The sequence below is a fragment of the Mycteria americana genome, chromosome 2 (genome assembly GCF_035582795.1).
Source record: "Mycteria americana isolate JAX WOST 10 ecotype Jacksonville Zoo and Gardens chromosome 2, USCA_MyAme_1.0, whole genome shotgun sequence".
NCBI lineage: Eukaryota > Metazoa > Chordata > Aves > Ciconiiformes > Ciconiidae > Mycteria > Mycteria americana.
Window position 1 is genome coordinate 25,760,999 of NC_134366.1, and position 17,074 is coordinate 25,778,072.

The 17,074-nt window shown below is 40.3% G+C and overlaps 1 protein-coding gene across 7 annotated transcripts in view; it reads left to right on the forward strand.

The window, feature by feature from the left end:
* The window catches only part of CDK14 (cyclin dependent kinase 14), a 357,378-nt gene that overhangs the window by 48,988 nt on the left and 291,316 nt on the right, over positions 1–17,074 (forward strand). The window contains exon 1 of one of the 7 annotated variants that reach the window (XR_012774171.1): positions 6,970–6,989. The exons of the other annotated variants lie outside the window; for them this stretch is intronic. The gene's annotated coding sequence lies outside the window, so the exon portion shown is untranslated. Of the gene's footprint in view, positions 1–6,969; positions 6,990–17,074 lie in introns of those variants that run through there. 7 annotated transcript variants of the gene reach the window in all.

Consider the following 17,074-nt stretch of genomic DNA (forward strand, 5'->3'; position numbering starts at 1 on the left):
TGACGACCTTTTCTGTTTCTTATGTAACTGTGTCTGATCTATGTTTCTGTTTGTGCAAAAACAAGAAACCCTACATGAATCGAAGCAATTTAAAAACAAAACCAAAAAAAAAGACGAAAAAACCCCCTAAGAACTGAGTCTACTGTGCAGGTTATATAAAATGTACTGATAAGTAAAGTCATGACTTTTACAGTTGTGAGGGAGGTGAAACAAAGCCTGGAGTCATGTGCAATGACTTTCCTATTTGTCTTCTGAAACCTCATTACACTTTGCAAATCTATTGCCTGTATTAATGCTGATCCACTAATGCTAATTCTTGGGAGCTAAATGCAATATATTTCTGCTGCTTTCTGACTGTCGTCACTAACCATGAAGATATTACTTATATCCATATTTGTCAATGCATTGTTTGGGGCCTTTTATTTGCTGTTGCTACTCATCAAGGCTAAGCTAAATTTTTGGTGACTTAAATCCAAGCAATGTTGATGTTCTAGTGAAAATTTTGGGAGAAAGGGGAGTGTTAGTTCCTCTGAGAGCAGATAGAAAAAACCATTTTTTTGTAGTATGTTTAACACAAAATATGATAGAGGCTAGAAATTAAGGTTGACTGATTTAAATTTGAATGATTGTTTGGTGTAGGTTTGTAATGTCTAAGCAAAGTAGACCATACTTTAGCACTGCCAACCCTAAAACTGCTTCAGAAGTATTTAGGTAACACACTGTCAGTGCAAAATGTGCAATGACCGAGCATTTCCATAATGTGATTACTTTTCACATTAAGCTGAGTGAATTACAGCACATTTTCTCTGAAGTGTGTGCTGTGGTTGTGGCATGGAGTGAATTCTAGGGCTTTTAAAGTATTGCAAAGTGTTCTGTAGCCATGGCTGCTTTGCAATCAGTTGCAGTTCAGCACTTACTAAGAAACATAATTTCTTTTTTAAAGGGAATGTTATGATAGAGGCATATCTTAATAGATTACAGTGAGTGAAAGAAATGATGTTTTTGGAAGGAAGAGGTGAACAGAGGGAGTAAAGACGGCGTGTTTATGGTATTGTGCATAATGCCTTAAATCTAATTTTATTTCATGTCTTTAATACTAATTGTTGATGCTAATGTTAAGCCAAGGTAATAGTTTAATAGCAAACTTTAAAACCCTAAGGTTGTTCTGTTGAGTGGAAGACATTAAAGCGACATTGAAGGAAGTGCTTTCATTGGAGTTTGCCAACCTGATAGCAGATTAAAATTTGTATAAAAGGCCAGGACTAAATGAATAAATCAGATTTCTCAGTACTTCTAACCTCAGAACCAAGCTGTATTCAAATACCATTTCTTCTGGCGGAGAAAGTGCCGTGATGCTTTTGGCAAGTTATTAAACATCTGAGCCTTAATTTTCCATCTGAGGGAGAAGGAAATTATTATCTTTCTCAGTGCGTATTGAAGATACATTTCTTAATACATCTTGAAGATATTCAGATGTTACAGTACTAGGGAGGGAGGGTGGCCTTGGAAATACAAAGATTAAGTCAGACAAAGTTATTCAGTATTGCTTCCCTTTGCCCTTGTAACACAAAGCAGTTTTAGTCTGTCTAATGTGGGTTTTGGATTGGTATAGTTTTTTTAGCCTTTTGGTCAAAAACAATGAAATGAACCTCTGCTAAGACTGAAGTTTGGCACCTTCTTGTGGAAGAGCACTTTATTTCTGATGTTTTAAGTGTACGGGCCTTCATGCGGCAGTCTAAGGAAAATCTCTACTAGGAAATAGCTAACTTAGTTCTGCTATTAAGATATTTTATTATGGTAAAACCACATTTTGCAGTGCAAATTAGCAGTGTACCATCCTACCATTTCCCTATCTTCTATGACAACAGAAATAAGAGGAATCTGTTTTAATTGTTTACTTTAAGAACAAGGGGTGTAGTCATAATATTTTCTTATTAATATGTTAGTTGAACTGATGCCAAGCTTATGATAACATCTTGGTTTGGATTTACATGCATTAAAGTATGCCAGTTGTATGTAACATGTGATTCAAGGAATGCTTGTGTGCTTCGGATTTATATTTTCGTGTGTGGTTTTTTTTTTTTCCACTGTGTATGTGTATTAATGGTTCTGTTAAGTGTATCTTTTTCATTCATGCATTGGCCTTTATTAACTTTATGCTTGCATAATAAAGTGGGGGGTTTTATCTTGTGGCTTTCTTTTCTTGGATGTATTTTTAAAAACCTTCTGCTAAGTTTTTTGTTCTAGTACTAATATACAGGTTTCACAGTGCATCATATGGAAATGGGTTCATGCCTTTAATTGGTATTCATTTTTATTACTTTGACTTGAGATTTTGGTTAAAGAACAGCTGTTTGATAAGGGCAGGCTTAATGTTGTTTATATTACCTGAGTTTGAAATGAAAAGCAGCAATTAAAAAATGTAAATTAATATTTCTGGAAAGTGACCCCAGGGATGCACTTGATGTATGTTGTTTGCTGCAGTTGATGTGATGGAAGCATATTATGCAGTTTAATATTCAATGATATTTTGTCCCCTGCCTTCTCAAAAGTTGAGCTTTAGGGGAATACAGTTGGCAGAGTAAGAAAAGACTGAAGTATTAATTTAGCGCAAGCAAATCCAAAACCCCTTGAAATTTGAGATCATATCAAAAAATGCACCAACTTTGAAACCTGTATTGTCTTTCCCAGAGTTGCACAAAGACTGGTACATGCTCTCACCTAGTAACCTCTTGTACTCCAAGTCTTGTGAAAGAGCCTCTGTAACTTCTTCATTTGCATTGAAATGGCTTGGGAAATGGCAGTGCTCAGGCCTGGCATAATCCTTGGAATTAGGTGGCTGCAAAGGCCATTTCGTTTGTTTTATGATAGGCACCTGCTACGAGCAGGGAAGAATAAGGATAGGGTAATGATAGTCTAACTATTCAGGTACGGGACAAGAATTTATTTCAGGTCTCTCTAAATACTACTGGCAGCCTTTGCTGGTAATCATCATATTAAACAGTCCTCAGTGAGCCAACATTATTAAGCTATACTTTTCAGAGATAGATTTGAATTGCTTGACTGCCAATTGCTAGCTGTTTTTTTAAAATACACGGTCAGTAAGTAGGCCTATCAAAAAATCATTGTGCGAGTCAGTGCTTGTTTGAAGCAGAAATACACCAGCCTAGAAACGAGTGTGGACTTTGAGGGAGGAGATGGAGGCCATCCTTTATTCTGAATAAAAATGCGAATTATTCTGCTTGCTCTCTCTCCACGTTCATGAAGGAGTACGAGTGCAGCCCAGAGTCACTGTGACTCCATGGCGAGGCAGGAAGAGCTGGGCTTCTCCTCTCCTGATAGCACGTGCGGTCTGTGGAGTCAGGCTGTTTGCTGCATCGCTTTGTGGATGCCAGTTTTCAGGAAAGTTCAGCAGGTGTAAGAATGATCAGTAATTGTAGAAATTACACATCCTTATTACCTCAAGAAATTGCCTCACTTAAAGTTCGGCAAGGGGCAGTCTTCATTCCAAAAAGGATTTTTCCTCTGCTTTCGTCATTTTATCCAAGTTTTCCCAAACTTGGTACCCTGAGAAAACCCTTAATGACTGCATATTAGAGATTTGTTAAAGCATAGCTGAAACCTTCTAGGACTTCATGTTGTAGAAGTATACTGCAACGCCTTATAGGATCTGTGATAGCTTGCCTGCGCATACGCTGAAGCATGAAAAGGGACTTCATCTGAAAAGGGACAGAGTGCTGCTGTGACATATCCCCTCAGGTTTCAGGTGATGATCTGAGGCACCTGGAGAACGTGAGAGCAAGGATGCTATTTTTTCCCTGAGTATATTCAGTGCTTCTAATATATGCAGAAAAAGGAGCCTAATGACAAATTTGGAGGGTTTGAGAAGGCATTGGAAAAGGACATTGGTGTGTATGGGCATATACGGAGGGTAAGAGCATAAGAGTGGGTGTGGAGGGCTAGGAGCAAAGGTGGTATCAGAAGCCGTTTTAGGGGGTATGGGCAAGAGTTTAGGAGTGTGGGGAAAGATCATCTCTAATACTTGGAGCACAGGGTCCTTTTGGGAATTCAAGTCTTCCTGTGGAGTCCTCAGTCTCCCTGTCCTGTTTCAGCAAATAGGTGGGAAACTCACTGGTACGCATGCCCTACACACAGCTGATCAGTTTTGGGATGGAAGCTATTACTGTTGTCACTGTTTAAACTTAATTTTAATGGGAAGTCTGTGATCTAGTCTTCCCGTTAACAATATAGCTACAGATGAATCTGTACAAGAGAGATCTGTATCATCAGGTATTTTAGAGGAAGGAGTGGTATTATATACAATGAATTTGAACCAAAATGTCCTGTTAAAATTTAGCTTTGGCTGCGAAGACTGTTTCCTTGCACTTATTTTACTCATTTTTTATAGTGGGGTTTTAGTGTTGCCAGTCCTGACAACTTAATTGCAAGTCTCATAACCTTTGTTCTTGTTCTGAAACGTTTAGAATTCGGCATTTATGTGACAATCTTCTTAGCATTTCAGAAGTAATTAAGAAATGAAATCAATGTATATACTGAAGACCTACTTGAAATCGCATTGGGGATGTTGAGTGTGTCCTGTAAACTACTATAAAACTTTTTACTTTTTCTCTTCTTTTTGAGCAAGTAGGGCAACAGGACCCAAGGGGGCTTGACACATGAATTCTTCTTGTGCTGCTGGTACTGGCCTTCAGAGAAATTGAGAAAGGTGGTGTCCCCCTTCCCAGGGCTGTGAAAACTGTGATAAAACCAATTAGCCATCTGTGCATGTATTGTAATTGGTAGTTTGTGCTGTCATGGGCAGTTAAAGAACAACCAGCCCTTTGTGTGTTTATCTCTCAACGTACTGGTTGCACTGAGGTTAATGAGACTCCCCAGGAATATAAACACCTCAGATAAAAGCGTAGAGTATGAGGTGTATATTTTTATTGTAACATTTCAAATAGAAACTATTTATTTGGGAAGTGTCAAATCTGTGGTTGGCATATGAAATTCAAAAGCAGCCATAAGACATTTTCAAATGATCTTATGCTTGTTTTTTTATATCGCTGTGGCTTCAGTGGAATCTTAAATGGAATTCTTCTTGTCTGAATTTTTATTGCCTAAGTAATCGTATCTGTTAGTACTCAGCCTTTTTACATTTTAAATTATTTCCATAACCTTTCCTGAGGACAGACAGATATCCTATTAGACATACGAGCCCTCAATATTATAAGCTCTAAAAGCATTGCAGGATTTTTGTCAGTCATTTTTGTCAAAATTGTGTCAGGCAGCAGCCATAATGTTATGCTGGAGTACCTCATGTATATATGTTCTCTCAAAGGCATCCAATTCTGCTGGGAATCATACCTCAAAAGAGTTGTTCTGCATTTACATTTCTGAGGCCTTCAAACCTTTCCTCAGTGAAACTTTAAGTTGCAGTTTGTCCTTGGAACGCTCTAGGGGAAACATAATTTATATGTTTTGATGCTTCTCCTGTTCTAGACCTCTTTTTCCACTTACCATTCTTAATTAAATGCAGTATTGGTTTTTATGGTAAAACTTTTGTTTTGCTCCTGATCCTGTAAAAGGTTTTGTAAACAGAGAGTTTTATCCGATAAAATGGGGACCTACACATAGAATCATAGGATATCTCAAGTTGGAAGGGACCCATAAGGATCATCGAGTCCAACTCCCTGCTCCTCGCAGGACTACCTAAAACTAAACCATATGACTAAGAGCATTGTCCAGACGCTCCTGGAACTCTGACAGGCTTGGTGCCGTGACCACTTCCCTGGGGAGCCTGTTCCAGTGACCGACCACCCTCTCAGTGAAGAACCTTTTCCTAATGTCCAGTCTGAGCTTCCCCTGACGCAGCTTCATACCATTTCCTTGTGTCTTATCGCTGGTCATGTACATTTATTTGTAGGCTGGGTTGTTTTTCCTTTGGGTAACACCTTAAAAGCTGAGTAAAGATTGCCTAATGTTACATGGGAGGCATATTGTTACTCATTGTCATTATGTGAGGCAGGCACAACCTGGCTGAAGATGGAATGCTTTATTTGAATATCAGACACTAGATAGCATGAGAGAAACAATTATGTAAAGTTACAGCAATTACATTGTTCAGACTGCAAACTAAAACTGAATTTTCCAGAAAGAAAAGATATATTATGGCTGAGAGCACATAACTAAAATGACAAGTGCATGTCTTGCTGCAAGTTTCCTTCTTGGCTTTTTCTTTTTAATAGTTAGTATCACTACAGTTTTCTTAATCGGTTCTCCTCTCAACTGTTCCGCTTCTGAATCCCCCCACTGAAACAGAAGGCAAGGACAGGTGTGGTTTCCTCCCTCTTTCACTTGGCCATGGACGCTCATCTCACTTCTTTGTCAAGAAAGAATCTAGTAGAGTGGAGTCCTATTTTAATGATTAGGCTGCTAGGGTAATATTAATTTTATTTTTAAGTTTTAATTAAGAAGGTATCTTACTAATTGGAAGAGCAACAGAACGATCAAGTATCAGTGATTCTAATTCATAAGAAGTCTCGTAACATCCAGAATGTGAACAAATTGTGTTCACTGCTGCATAATTTTGTCCATGAACCATATAGCTTGTGCTGCCTCATTTTTTGAGAGTTTATTGTTCCTTTCTAGAAAAGAATGTAAGATTTCTCTTAAGAAAATATCTGAAACAATATCTTATTATCATTTTAACTGCATGTAGATAGTCATGGGACCTCTTAGATTATGAGGATGACTGATTTAAGGGGTTTTGGCTTTGTTTTATGGTACAGTAAGAATTCTTTTCATAGTAATCTTCTGCTAAATCAGTCAGAAATTAAATATAGTACCATGTTTGCTTTTTCCCACAGAAGATTTTGCAAGTGGGTTTGTGTGAGTTCTCAAGAAGGAAGTAAGTGTCTGAGCACCAAGGCAACCATACTTCAGGAGAGATGCATGGCTGCATCATTCTTCTCCTGCAAAATAGTTTGGTATGTGCAGACTTTAGATACCTTCTGGAATGGCCAAAACAAAAATAGTGAAGTATTAAAGCAATGTTTGTATATATCATACATACCATTGTATTTATCAATGGTAAGTTGATATATGATGACTTCTTGATATATGATGACTAACTTGTACAAGTGGTTTTTTTTCCTTGGTGTTTGGAAGCAAACAACCCCCCACCTCCCCACCCCCAATACTACAGTGACCTCTCATGCAAAACTCTAAATGTTCAGTATTTTGTAGACTTTCTGGCTTGAAGCACTTGAAACAGTGCTGTAAATCCTGTAGCGGTGATTTAAGTGGAAGAAGATATCCATTGTCAACCTTCAACATGTCAGTTCTATGGAATCGTTCACCCTTTTTGTCATAGGCCTTAATTTCTTTCTCTTTCCTCATGTGGTAGGGAGTCTTCAACTTGATACAAGAGAGAGATATATAAGCTAGATAGATTAATCAATGTATTTTTTCCGTGTCATTTAACCAAGAGAAGTTTCACTTCCATTTGACTTTGTTAGACTGAAACAGTGTGTTTCCTTTAAAATTTCTTGTTGAAATTCAGGAAATTACTGGATATCTGAAACAAGGTAATGGAAATTCTCCTCCTCCCCCACGTCCCCCCATGAGTATTTTGCTCCTTTTTTAATTATTGAAACCTTTGAGGCTTCTTGGGTTTTCCTGATAGGCCACATATTTGCTCTTGAACTGAATAGAACAAATCTGTTGATGTATAAATCTGCTCCAGCCCTCTGTAGCCACTGTGTGCTCCATCACATGAAAATCCATGTTGTTCTACTTCACAAGAAGATGGTAGGGCAGAATATCTCCAGGGAGTCTATTTAAGAACATACTCTAATTGTGTCCAGCTCCAGAGATGCTGGAAGAGGTAGTCTGAGGAGGAAAAAATGTTTAGGTGGAATTTTATGTGAGAATGGGTGCTCTGTGGACATGTAAGCTGCCGTAGCTGTCCTACCACTAACTGTATTTTGTAGAGGTAGCTTTTGTAGTACAAGGAAGAGGCCTTTTTCTCTTGTCCTTTCTGAAGTTTTCTGTCTTCAGCAGCTCACTCCTCCTGAGATGCTTTCTATTTCTCACCTAAGATGTCCTGGGAAAATAGATAAGCTGCTCAACATGCATTAAAGCTTTATCAGCTTCTGGACTGAAGTGCCCTTCCGTGAGAATGCCCAGGTGAATACAACCCTCTCGTCTGAATTACTGAGATAAAACAGGAAAGAAAAGCAGTCTGCAAGGAGCTAGTGACCCAAATGGTAAAAGGCTTTATAGGTCAAAACCAACGCTTTGTATTTAACCAAAGGACAGATGAATATTAGTGCAATACCTGGAGTTCTACTGTTTGTTTCCTGTGAGCACTTGACTCGGCATTGCATCAGGTAGAGGTTTGACGTGCCTTTTTGATGTACATCATTCTGTGCCAATTTAAATAGTAAAGAACGAAGCTATGGAGGACTGCAGTGAAACTCTTGTCCATTAGGTAGTGTAGCCTTCTAGACAAATATAGCTGGAAGGAGGGGAGATGTTTCTCAGAGCTGCTTCTCATATTTGATCATGAGAACCAACAATATTCCTAAATCAGGTATTACTCAAGTGTTTCTATTTAATTTTTTGTTAGCAACTTCTTTAATCTCATAGCACAGCACCATTGAACTTACTGTTTTGCTATCATCAGATTTGCCAATCATTGTTGTTTGTATGATGCTTATACATTTGTCACATCTGTCATGTATACCATACAGAACAGATAAAATATCCAATTTTGAGACTTACAGGGGAATGGCAACTAACCCTCCAGGCAGAAGACAAAGACATGGAAGAGGGATGGAGAATTGGCACATTTAAAAAAGCTATTGGTAGGTGAACTACCAAAAGTTGCCCAAGGATTTTGCAGTATAGACTATTTGGATGGTAAAATGATAATGGCATTTCATGCTGATATGTACAAACTGATGCATATGAAGAACTTAACTGCAGCTATGCATGTGTATTGGTGAGTCTAAACAAATTACGTTATTCCGGATAAGAATTACAGGGTCATTGGATAATAGCTTGAAGATAGTGACTCAGTGTTCAGCAGTAGTCTAAAAACCAAGTAAACCATCAGAAAACAATAGGAAAAGAAAGGAGAACAAAACCAAAGCTGCCATCGTGTTATTGCAGAAATACTGTTTGTGTAAATATAATATCAAATATTAGCCATCATATAACAAAAATAGCACAGAAGATGACACAGAGGGAGAAGACAAGAATGATAAGTTAGAAGTGCAATATAGCTTCCACTGACTTGAAGGTAATAGATTAAGACCTGTTAGAATGTAAAACAGGGAATTGAGGGAGGATGAGATAGTAACCTGTAAGACTGTAAGCTGACTTTATGCTGGTGAAGAGGGAATAATTGCATAACATTTCTTTAGTGGCTTTGTAGTTCCTGCTTACTGAGAAATAATCAGAGGGGTTTTTTTTGGTTTGGTTTTCAAGAGACAGAATGGTTTCTAACTGCACAGTGTTGTGTAACTGTCTACCACCTGGAGGGCAAAGATATGAGTTTATATGAAGCCACATGATGAGTTTGTGGGTTCACTTTCTATAGATTACTGTAATAAACATGCTTTTATAGCATCTTGTATTTCTCAGTAACTTCCTGTGACAAAGAGCAGAACCTTAGATACCTGTCAGTGGTACTTCCCACAGAGCATGCCACGGTTCCTGGGCTGGTGGTTCTTCTGCCACTTGTCACAACTCCAAGGCGAACATTGTGAAGAGTAAAAATATAAACAGGTTGTTGACCAGTTAAAAGGAAATAAGCTTGTGAGGAGCCTGGAATAATTGCTGAAATTATATGATGCCACAAAACACCATATTTAGGATTAAATGTCATTGTTGTGAGGTTCTTTTATTAACAGTTGCAGTTATCTCTGAAAACAGAACCAATCAGATGGTTCCTTATAGCAACTGCCTGGAGAAGATGTCTTGTGAGATTCCCTCCCCCGCTTCAGGTTTGATATTTGGATACCAAATTTCAGGAAGGCCAGAACTTAGGGAAATTGTTTTGCCAGGATTCGACTGGAGACGTATACAGTTAAACCTCATTTAACGCACAGTTATGTAAACCTCTTGAGTTCACTAATTTGGGGTACTTCAAGGTCCCACGTGAGAGAATGAAGACAAGAATAATTGTGACACTCCCTCAGTTCCCTCTTACTGTGAATGCCAGTGAAAGATCATCTCTAACTTCTCACTTGGTTTCTAGGTCAGTACTTCATTAGCTTTTTTAAAGCACAGTCTTTGCTCTTCTGCAGCAGATACTACATCAACCTCCTTCAATGCCAAAAGTGTCATCCTTACTTAATGGAGCAGTTATATGCACCTCGACAGTCATCATTGTCTTTCATTGAGAAAATACAGGATAAATTAAATTTTAAAGTAGATTAAATTTTGGGCTTCAAGTCAATCCAAGAACACCTTCTCAAGCTGTCTGACATCCTGTAAAAGCAGTTTCTACGTGTACTGTAGAGGCCACAGAGGAAGCTCTCAAGAGTTCTGATTAATCTTCTGAAAATAATCTATATGAGGCCTAAGGTAGTTGGCCATATCCTCTCACTTTTGGGGTGCCTTCAGAGTTTCATCATTTCATAGTCTAGATTGGCTTAAAGCTATCAAGTGCTAGGATGATTATTTCAATATAGCTTCTACCCTTTCCACAGAGGACAAAGAGGGTCTTGGCCTGTGGAACTTGAATTCATAGATCACATGATCTTTTGCTGTGATCCTCAGTGGATTTTTCACCAGAAATTTTGATTATCCTTATTAATAAAGCCTGTAAGGGAGGAATAGAGGCAGCTGAACAGTGCCTGTGAGCTGAAGTCTTTCACTTGTGTGTTGGTAGTTCAATTCCAGTGCAAGAGTTGTCAACGCTTATTCCCATCTGAAGGTCGTTGCTTTACTGTTCTCATAACATGAGTTCACGATTTGCATTGTGTGGCAAACACAGCAGATGGCAAAAGCCTTAAAGACTGAAATTGCGGCTCAAAGGAACAATGCTTAGTGAAGAAGAGTAGAATAGATACGGATTTGTCAAAGTGGATACTGTAAACATGCAACTTATTCTAGCTTCTTATCCACATCATAGGAATGTGGAGGTTGATTTGGCTTCACATTTTTTTTTTACCACAATAGCCTACATTTTGTGCATAAATCTTTTTTTAGTTAGAAAACCTGAGATTTTTTTCCATTGCAATGTAGAAAGACGTCAGGTGAAATAAAAAACCACCAAACCAACAAAGCCTTTCATGTGAGTATCTCAAAGTGAAAACCAAGGGAAGCTAAAATCCAGTGCTTTCAAATAAGAATTTCAGTGCATGACATATTTAAACTTGAGAAGGAGATGAAGGTGAACACATCTTTTTGTGTTAAGTTTTAATTCATTTATAGAAAGCTTTCTTCTCCTAGCTATAATGCTATGGAAGACTGAAATGGGATATCATTGAGTTTCGTCCCTGTGTGAGATCAGCTGTAGCAATATGTGTAACTCAAAAATGAAACATTTTCAGGGATTCTTCCCTGGGGATTATATTGGTGGATATTAAAAAGCTATTGTTAATTCTTTATAACTCTCCCTAAAGAAAAACTTTGTAAACTGTGTCTCTAGTATTCATCATTAAAATTTGTGTCATAGAAATACTACTATCCTTTCCTGAGTAGCTAGGGGTTTTTTGGGTTCTTGTTTGTATTGCAAATATAAGAATTGTCAGCTATGTGGTTTTAGGAATTGTATGTCATAGTAGATAATTTAATTAAAGCTACTCCACTAAGCCATTTTACTGATTGTTATCATCTTCCAGACAGAGTGCATACACTTGAATTTATACTGCTTGAGTTCTTTGTGGTGTTTTTGAAAAATGGTTGATTGAGATGTTGATTTAAATGTCTTTTTTTTTTTTCCCCTGAGTAGTCTAGGTTGTGGTGCTTTGTATGCAATATATTAGTAACATTAAGACTTAGCACCTGAACATGAGGTTATGTGTATGTACAGGTTCATCATAAGTCTTAGGAACTATGGTGCATTTTTTGTCTATAATTTTATTCATGTATTGCGAAGATACCTACATTTTTGTAGTGAAACGTTGCTACTATTGACAACACATGTAACTATGATGCTGAAGATGAGTGACTCTGCTATCACTTACTGTCTTTCAGTTGGGAATGAGGAATTTAGGCAAACAAAATGCAGATTATTTTACCTGACAATTGGTATAGGCCTTATACTCTTTCCAGATAGGCATTTTTTTGCAGCATAATTTTAATATATGGTAAAGGCATGACCGCAGTACTAGCTGAGATAGAATTCTGTCTGTGTGTAATAGTTGGGTTTGTTTTTGCAAGTATGAGCAAGATATGGCTGGGAGAAGACTATTTAGTTATTTTTATATAGCAAAGCATGCTTTATTATTGCAGGGTAAGGTATATCAGAGCCCTCTTTTGTGTCTAACAATGCCCACCTCCAGTGGAAAAGCCTACAGATCTGCTCTCTTCTTCAAAGTAGAATAATTATGAAATTCCATACTTTGACTAAGCTCTGCATCTGGTATCTGTATATATCAACTGCTGATCACACTGCAGTTCTGACTGCCTCGGGCCTTTCCATTTCCTCTCTTTAAGTACTTTTGGCTAATAATTAGAGGCTAACAGAATTCTTTAGGACAGGCCTTATACAATACCTTTAACTAAGAGCTTAAAAAAAAAAAGGAAGAAAAAAGTGAGCTTGAAAAATAGTATTCAGCTTCCCTAAGAGGAAACCCTAATTCAAGCACAAAGACCAAATTCAAGTTCATGTCATAGGTACATTGCACCAATGTGTTTTAGTCTGGATTATTTTTATTTGTATGAGGTCTTTGCCCACATAGCAAGAAACACAGAAATATCAATAAGAAATAAGACAATCTCAGTGGAACTGTATTAGTGTTCACAGGAAAATGTGGGTTTCCTAGGAATGTTGGAGTTAGGTTTTCCTATCGCACAGAAGGAATATAATTGTCCGAAGTCATTGGATTAACCTTTTATATGCAAAGAATGCTTTCACTGAGTTGAAATTGTATCTGGACTGATTTGAAGTATTTTTTAGATGTGTAAAATCATTACACAGTGTTCTTCATGTTGTCTCCTTTGAACTTGCACTTTAAGAATTCTTTATAATGAAAAGTATATTTGGCATCAGTCCCTGAAACCATAAAATCTCTTCTTTGGTCTTAAAAGTTGCAAAAATAATTGGCACTGTTTTACGTTGCATTTTATTTCAGACAGTGACTTTTTAAGTGAGGTCCCACCATACCAGATAATGCAGATGGTATAGTTCAAATATTGGTATGGTGAAGCAAGCTTAACAGCGTGTTGTACTTCCAGTAACTTGTCATGCATTCAATTGTGCAATATTATCCACTGCTTCACTTGCCATCTTAAGATAAAAGTTATTTTCTTTGCATTCAACCATTTTTGTCACTGCTGGGTTGTGTTATTAAGGTCAGGTCTTGTGTACTCTATGTATTCTAACTTCAGACTGAACCCAAACTTACCAGTTTAGGGAAGGGGTTGTATTTTGTGATCGGCTGTGATAGAATCATAGAATAATTAAGGTTGGAAAAGACCTCTAAGATCATCTAGTCCAACCATCAACCCAACACCTCCATGCCTACTAAACCATGTCCTGAAGTGCCACATCTACACGTCTTTTGAACTCCTTCAGGGATGGTGACTCCACCACCTCTCTGGGCAGCCTCTTCCAATGCTTGACCACCCTTTCAGTAAAGAAATTTTTCCTAATACCCAATCTAAACCTCTCCTGATGCAACTTGAGGCCATTTCCTCTCATCCTATTGCTTGTTACCTGGGAGAAGAGACCGACCCCCACCTCACTACAACCTCCTTTCAGGTAGTTGTAGAGAGCCTCAGCCTTTGCTTCTTCAGGCTAAACAACCCCAGCTCCCTCAGCCGCTCCTCATCAGACTTCTGCTCCAGACCCTTCACCAGCTTCCTTGCCCTTCTCTGGACACGCTCCAGCACCTCAATGTCCCTCTTGTAGTGAGGGGCCCAAAACTGAACACAATATTCAAGGTGCAGCCTCACCAGTGCCGAGTACAGGGGGACGATCACTTCCCTAGTCCTGCTGCCCATGCTATTTTTGATACAAGCCAGGATGCTGTTGGCCTTCTTGGCCACCTGGGCACACTGCTGGCTCATGTTCAGCCGGCTATCGACCAACACTCCCAGGTCCTTCTCTGCCAGGCAGCTTTCCAGCCACTCTTCCCCAAGCCTGTACCGTTGCATGGGGTTGCTGTGGCCCAAGTGCAGGACCCGGCACTTGGCCTTGTTAAACCCCATACAATTGACCTCAGCCCATCGATCCAGCCTGTCCAGGTCCCTCTGTAGAGCCTTCCTGCCCTCAAGCAGATCAACACTCCCGCCCAATTTGGTGTCATCTGCAAACTTACTGAGGGTGCACTCGATCCCCTCATCCAGATCATTGATAAAGATATTAAACAGAACTGGCCCCAACACAGAGCCCTGGGGAACACCGCTTGTGACCGGCCGCCAACTGGATTTAACTCCATTCACCACAACTCTCTGGGCTTGGCCATCCAGCCAGTTTTTTACCCAGTGAAGAGTACACCCGCCTAAGCCATGAGCCACTAGCTTCTCTAGGAGAATACTGTGGGAGACAGTGTCACAGGCTTTACTAAAGTCCAGGTAGATAACATCCACAGCCTTTCCCTCATCCACTAGGTGGGTCACCTGGTTGTAGAAGGAGATCAGGTTGGTCAAGCGGGACCTGCCTTTCCTGAACCCATGCTGGCTGGGCCTGATCCCCTGGTTGGCCTGCACATGCCTCTTGAGCGCACTCAAGATGAACCACTCCATAATTTTCCCCAGTACCGAGGTCAGGCTGACAGGCCTGTAGTTCCCCAGATCCTCCTTCTGGCCCTTCTTGTAGAGGGGCGTCATGTTGGCAAGGCTCCAGTCGTCTGGGACCTCCCCTGTTAACCAGGACTGCAGATAAATGATGGAGAGTGGCTTGGGTAGCTCCTCCACCAGCTCCCTCGGTACTCTCGGGTGGATCCCATCTGGCCTCATAGACTTGTGAGTGTCCTGGTGGCGTAGCAGGTTGTTAACTGCTTCCTCCTGGATTGTGGGGGGTTTATTCTGCTCTCCGTCCCTGTCTTTCTGCTCAGGTAGCTGAATACCCTGGGGATAACTGGTCTGAGTATAAAAGACTGAGGCAAAGAAGGCATTAAGTACCTCAGCCTTTTCCCCATCCTTGGTGGCGATGTTCCCCCCTGTATCCAATAAAGGAGGGAGATTCTCCTTGGATCTCTTTTTATTGTTAATGTATTTGTAAAAACATTTTTATTATCTCTTACAACAGCGGCCAGATTGTGTTCTAGCTGGGCTTTTGCCTTTCTAATTTTCTCTCTGCATCACTTGACAAGATCCCTGTACTCTTCTTGAGTTGCCTGCCCCTTCTTCCAAAAGTGGTAAACTCTCCTTTTTTTTCCTGAGTTCCAGCCAAAGCTCCCTGTTCAGCCAGGCCGGTCGTCTTCCCCGCCGGGTCGTCTTACGGCACATGGGGACAGCCTGCTCCTGCGCCTTTAAGACTTCCTTCTTGAAGAATGCCCAGCCTTCCTGGACCCCTTTGCCCTTCAGGACTGTCTGCCAAGGGACTCTCTCAACCAGCGTCCTGAACAGGCCAAAGTCTGCCCTCCGGAAGTTCAGGGTAGAGGTTTTGCTCACCCCCCTCCTTACTTCGCCCCGGATCAAGAACTCTATCATATCATGGTCACTAAGGCCAAGACGGCTTCCAGCCACCACATCTCCCACCAGTCCTTCTCTGTTTGTAAACAGCAGGTCAAGCGAGGCACCTCCCCAGGTAGGCTCACTCACCAGCTGTGTCAGGAAATTATCTTCCACACATTCCAGGAACCTGCTAGACTGTTTCCTCTGTGTTGTATTTCCAGCAGACGTCCGGTAAGTTGAAGTCCCCCATGAGAACAAGGGCTAGCGATTGTGAGACTCCTGCCAGCTGCTTATAGAATGCTTCATCTGCCTCTTCATCCTGGTTGAGTGGTCTATAACAGACACCGAGCAGAATATCTGCCTTGTTGGCCTTCCCCCTCATCCTTACCCCTAAGCACTCGACCTTATTGTCATAATCGCCGGGTTCTACACAATCGAAACACTTCCTAACATACAGAGCCACCCCGCCGCCTCTCCTTCCTTGCCTATCCCTTCTGAAGAGCTTGTAGCCATCCATGGCAGCACTCCAGTCGTGAGAGTCATCCCACCACGTTTCTGTGATGGCGACTAAGCCATAGCTATCCTGCTGCACAATGGCTTCCAGCTCCTCCTGTTTGTTGCCCATGCTGCGTGCATTGGTGCAGATGCACTTGAGCTGGGCTATCGATTTCACTCCCAACATTGGCATGCCACCCTTAGGCCCCTCTCTAGTGAGCCTGGTTATGTCCCCTTCCCCCTTTGAAACTAGTTTAAAGCCCTCTTGATGAGCCCTGCCAACTCATGAGCGAGAATCCTTTTTCCCCTTTGAGATAGCTGAACTCTGTCCGTCGCCAGCAGGCCTGGTGCCGTGTAAGCGTCCCATGATCAAAAACCCAAAAATTCCACCAATGGCACCAGCCTCTGAGCCACATGTTGAGCAGGTGAGTTTCCCTGTTCCTTTTGGTATTCTTCCCTGCCACTGATGGGATTGAGGAAAACACTACCTGTGCTCCTGATATAGCAGGGAACTGAACTGGACTTAGACAGGTGTTGTCCCATCCAGTCCTCTGTTTCTCAATACAGCTTGTTAAACAAATTAAATCAATTTTTATGACTTATCAGTGGCTTATAAAGTGGCTGGCTAGAAGTCCAAATGACTTTTCACACGTGAGTAAATTTTTGAAAGTGTGAAGTATGTTTACTCTTTCCTTGTATATTCAATCTGTGGTTATCAAAAAGGAAAGGCATGCGTTGAGCAGTGGCTCTCCTTAGTCATGCACTTTCTTCTGTGAGG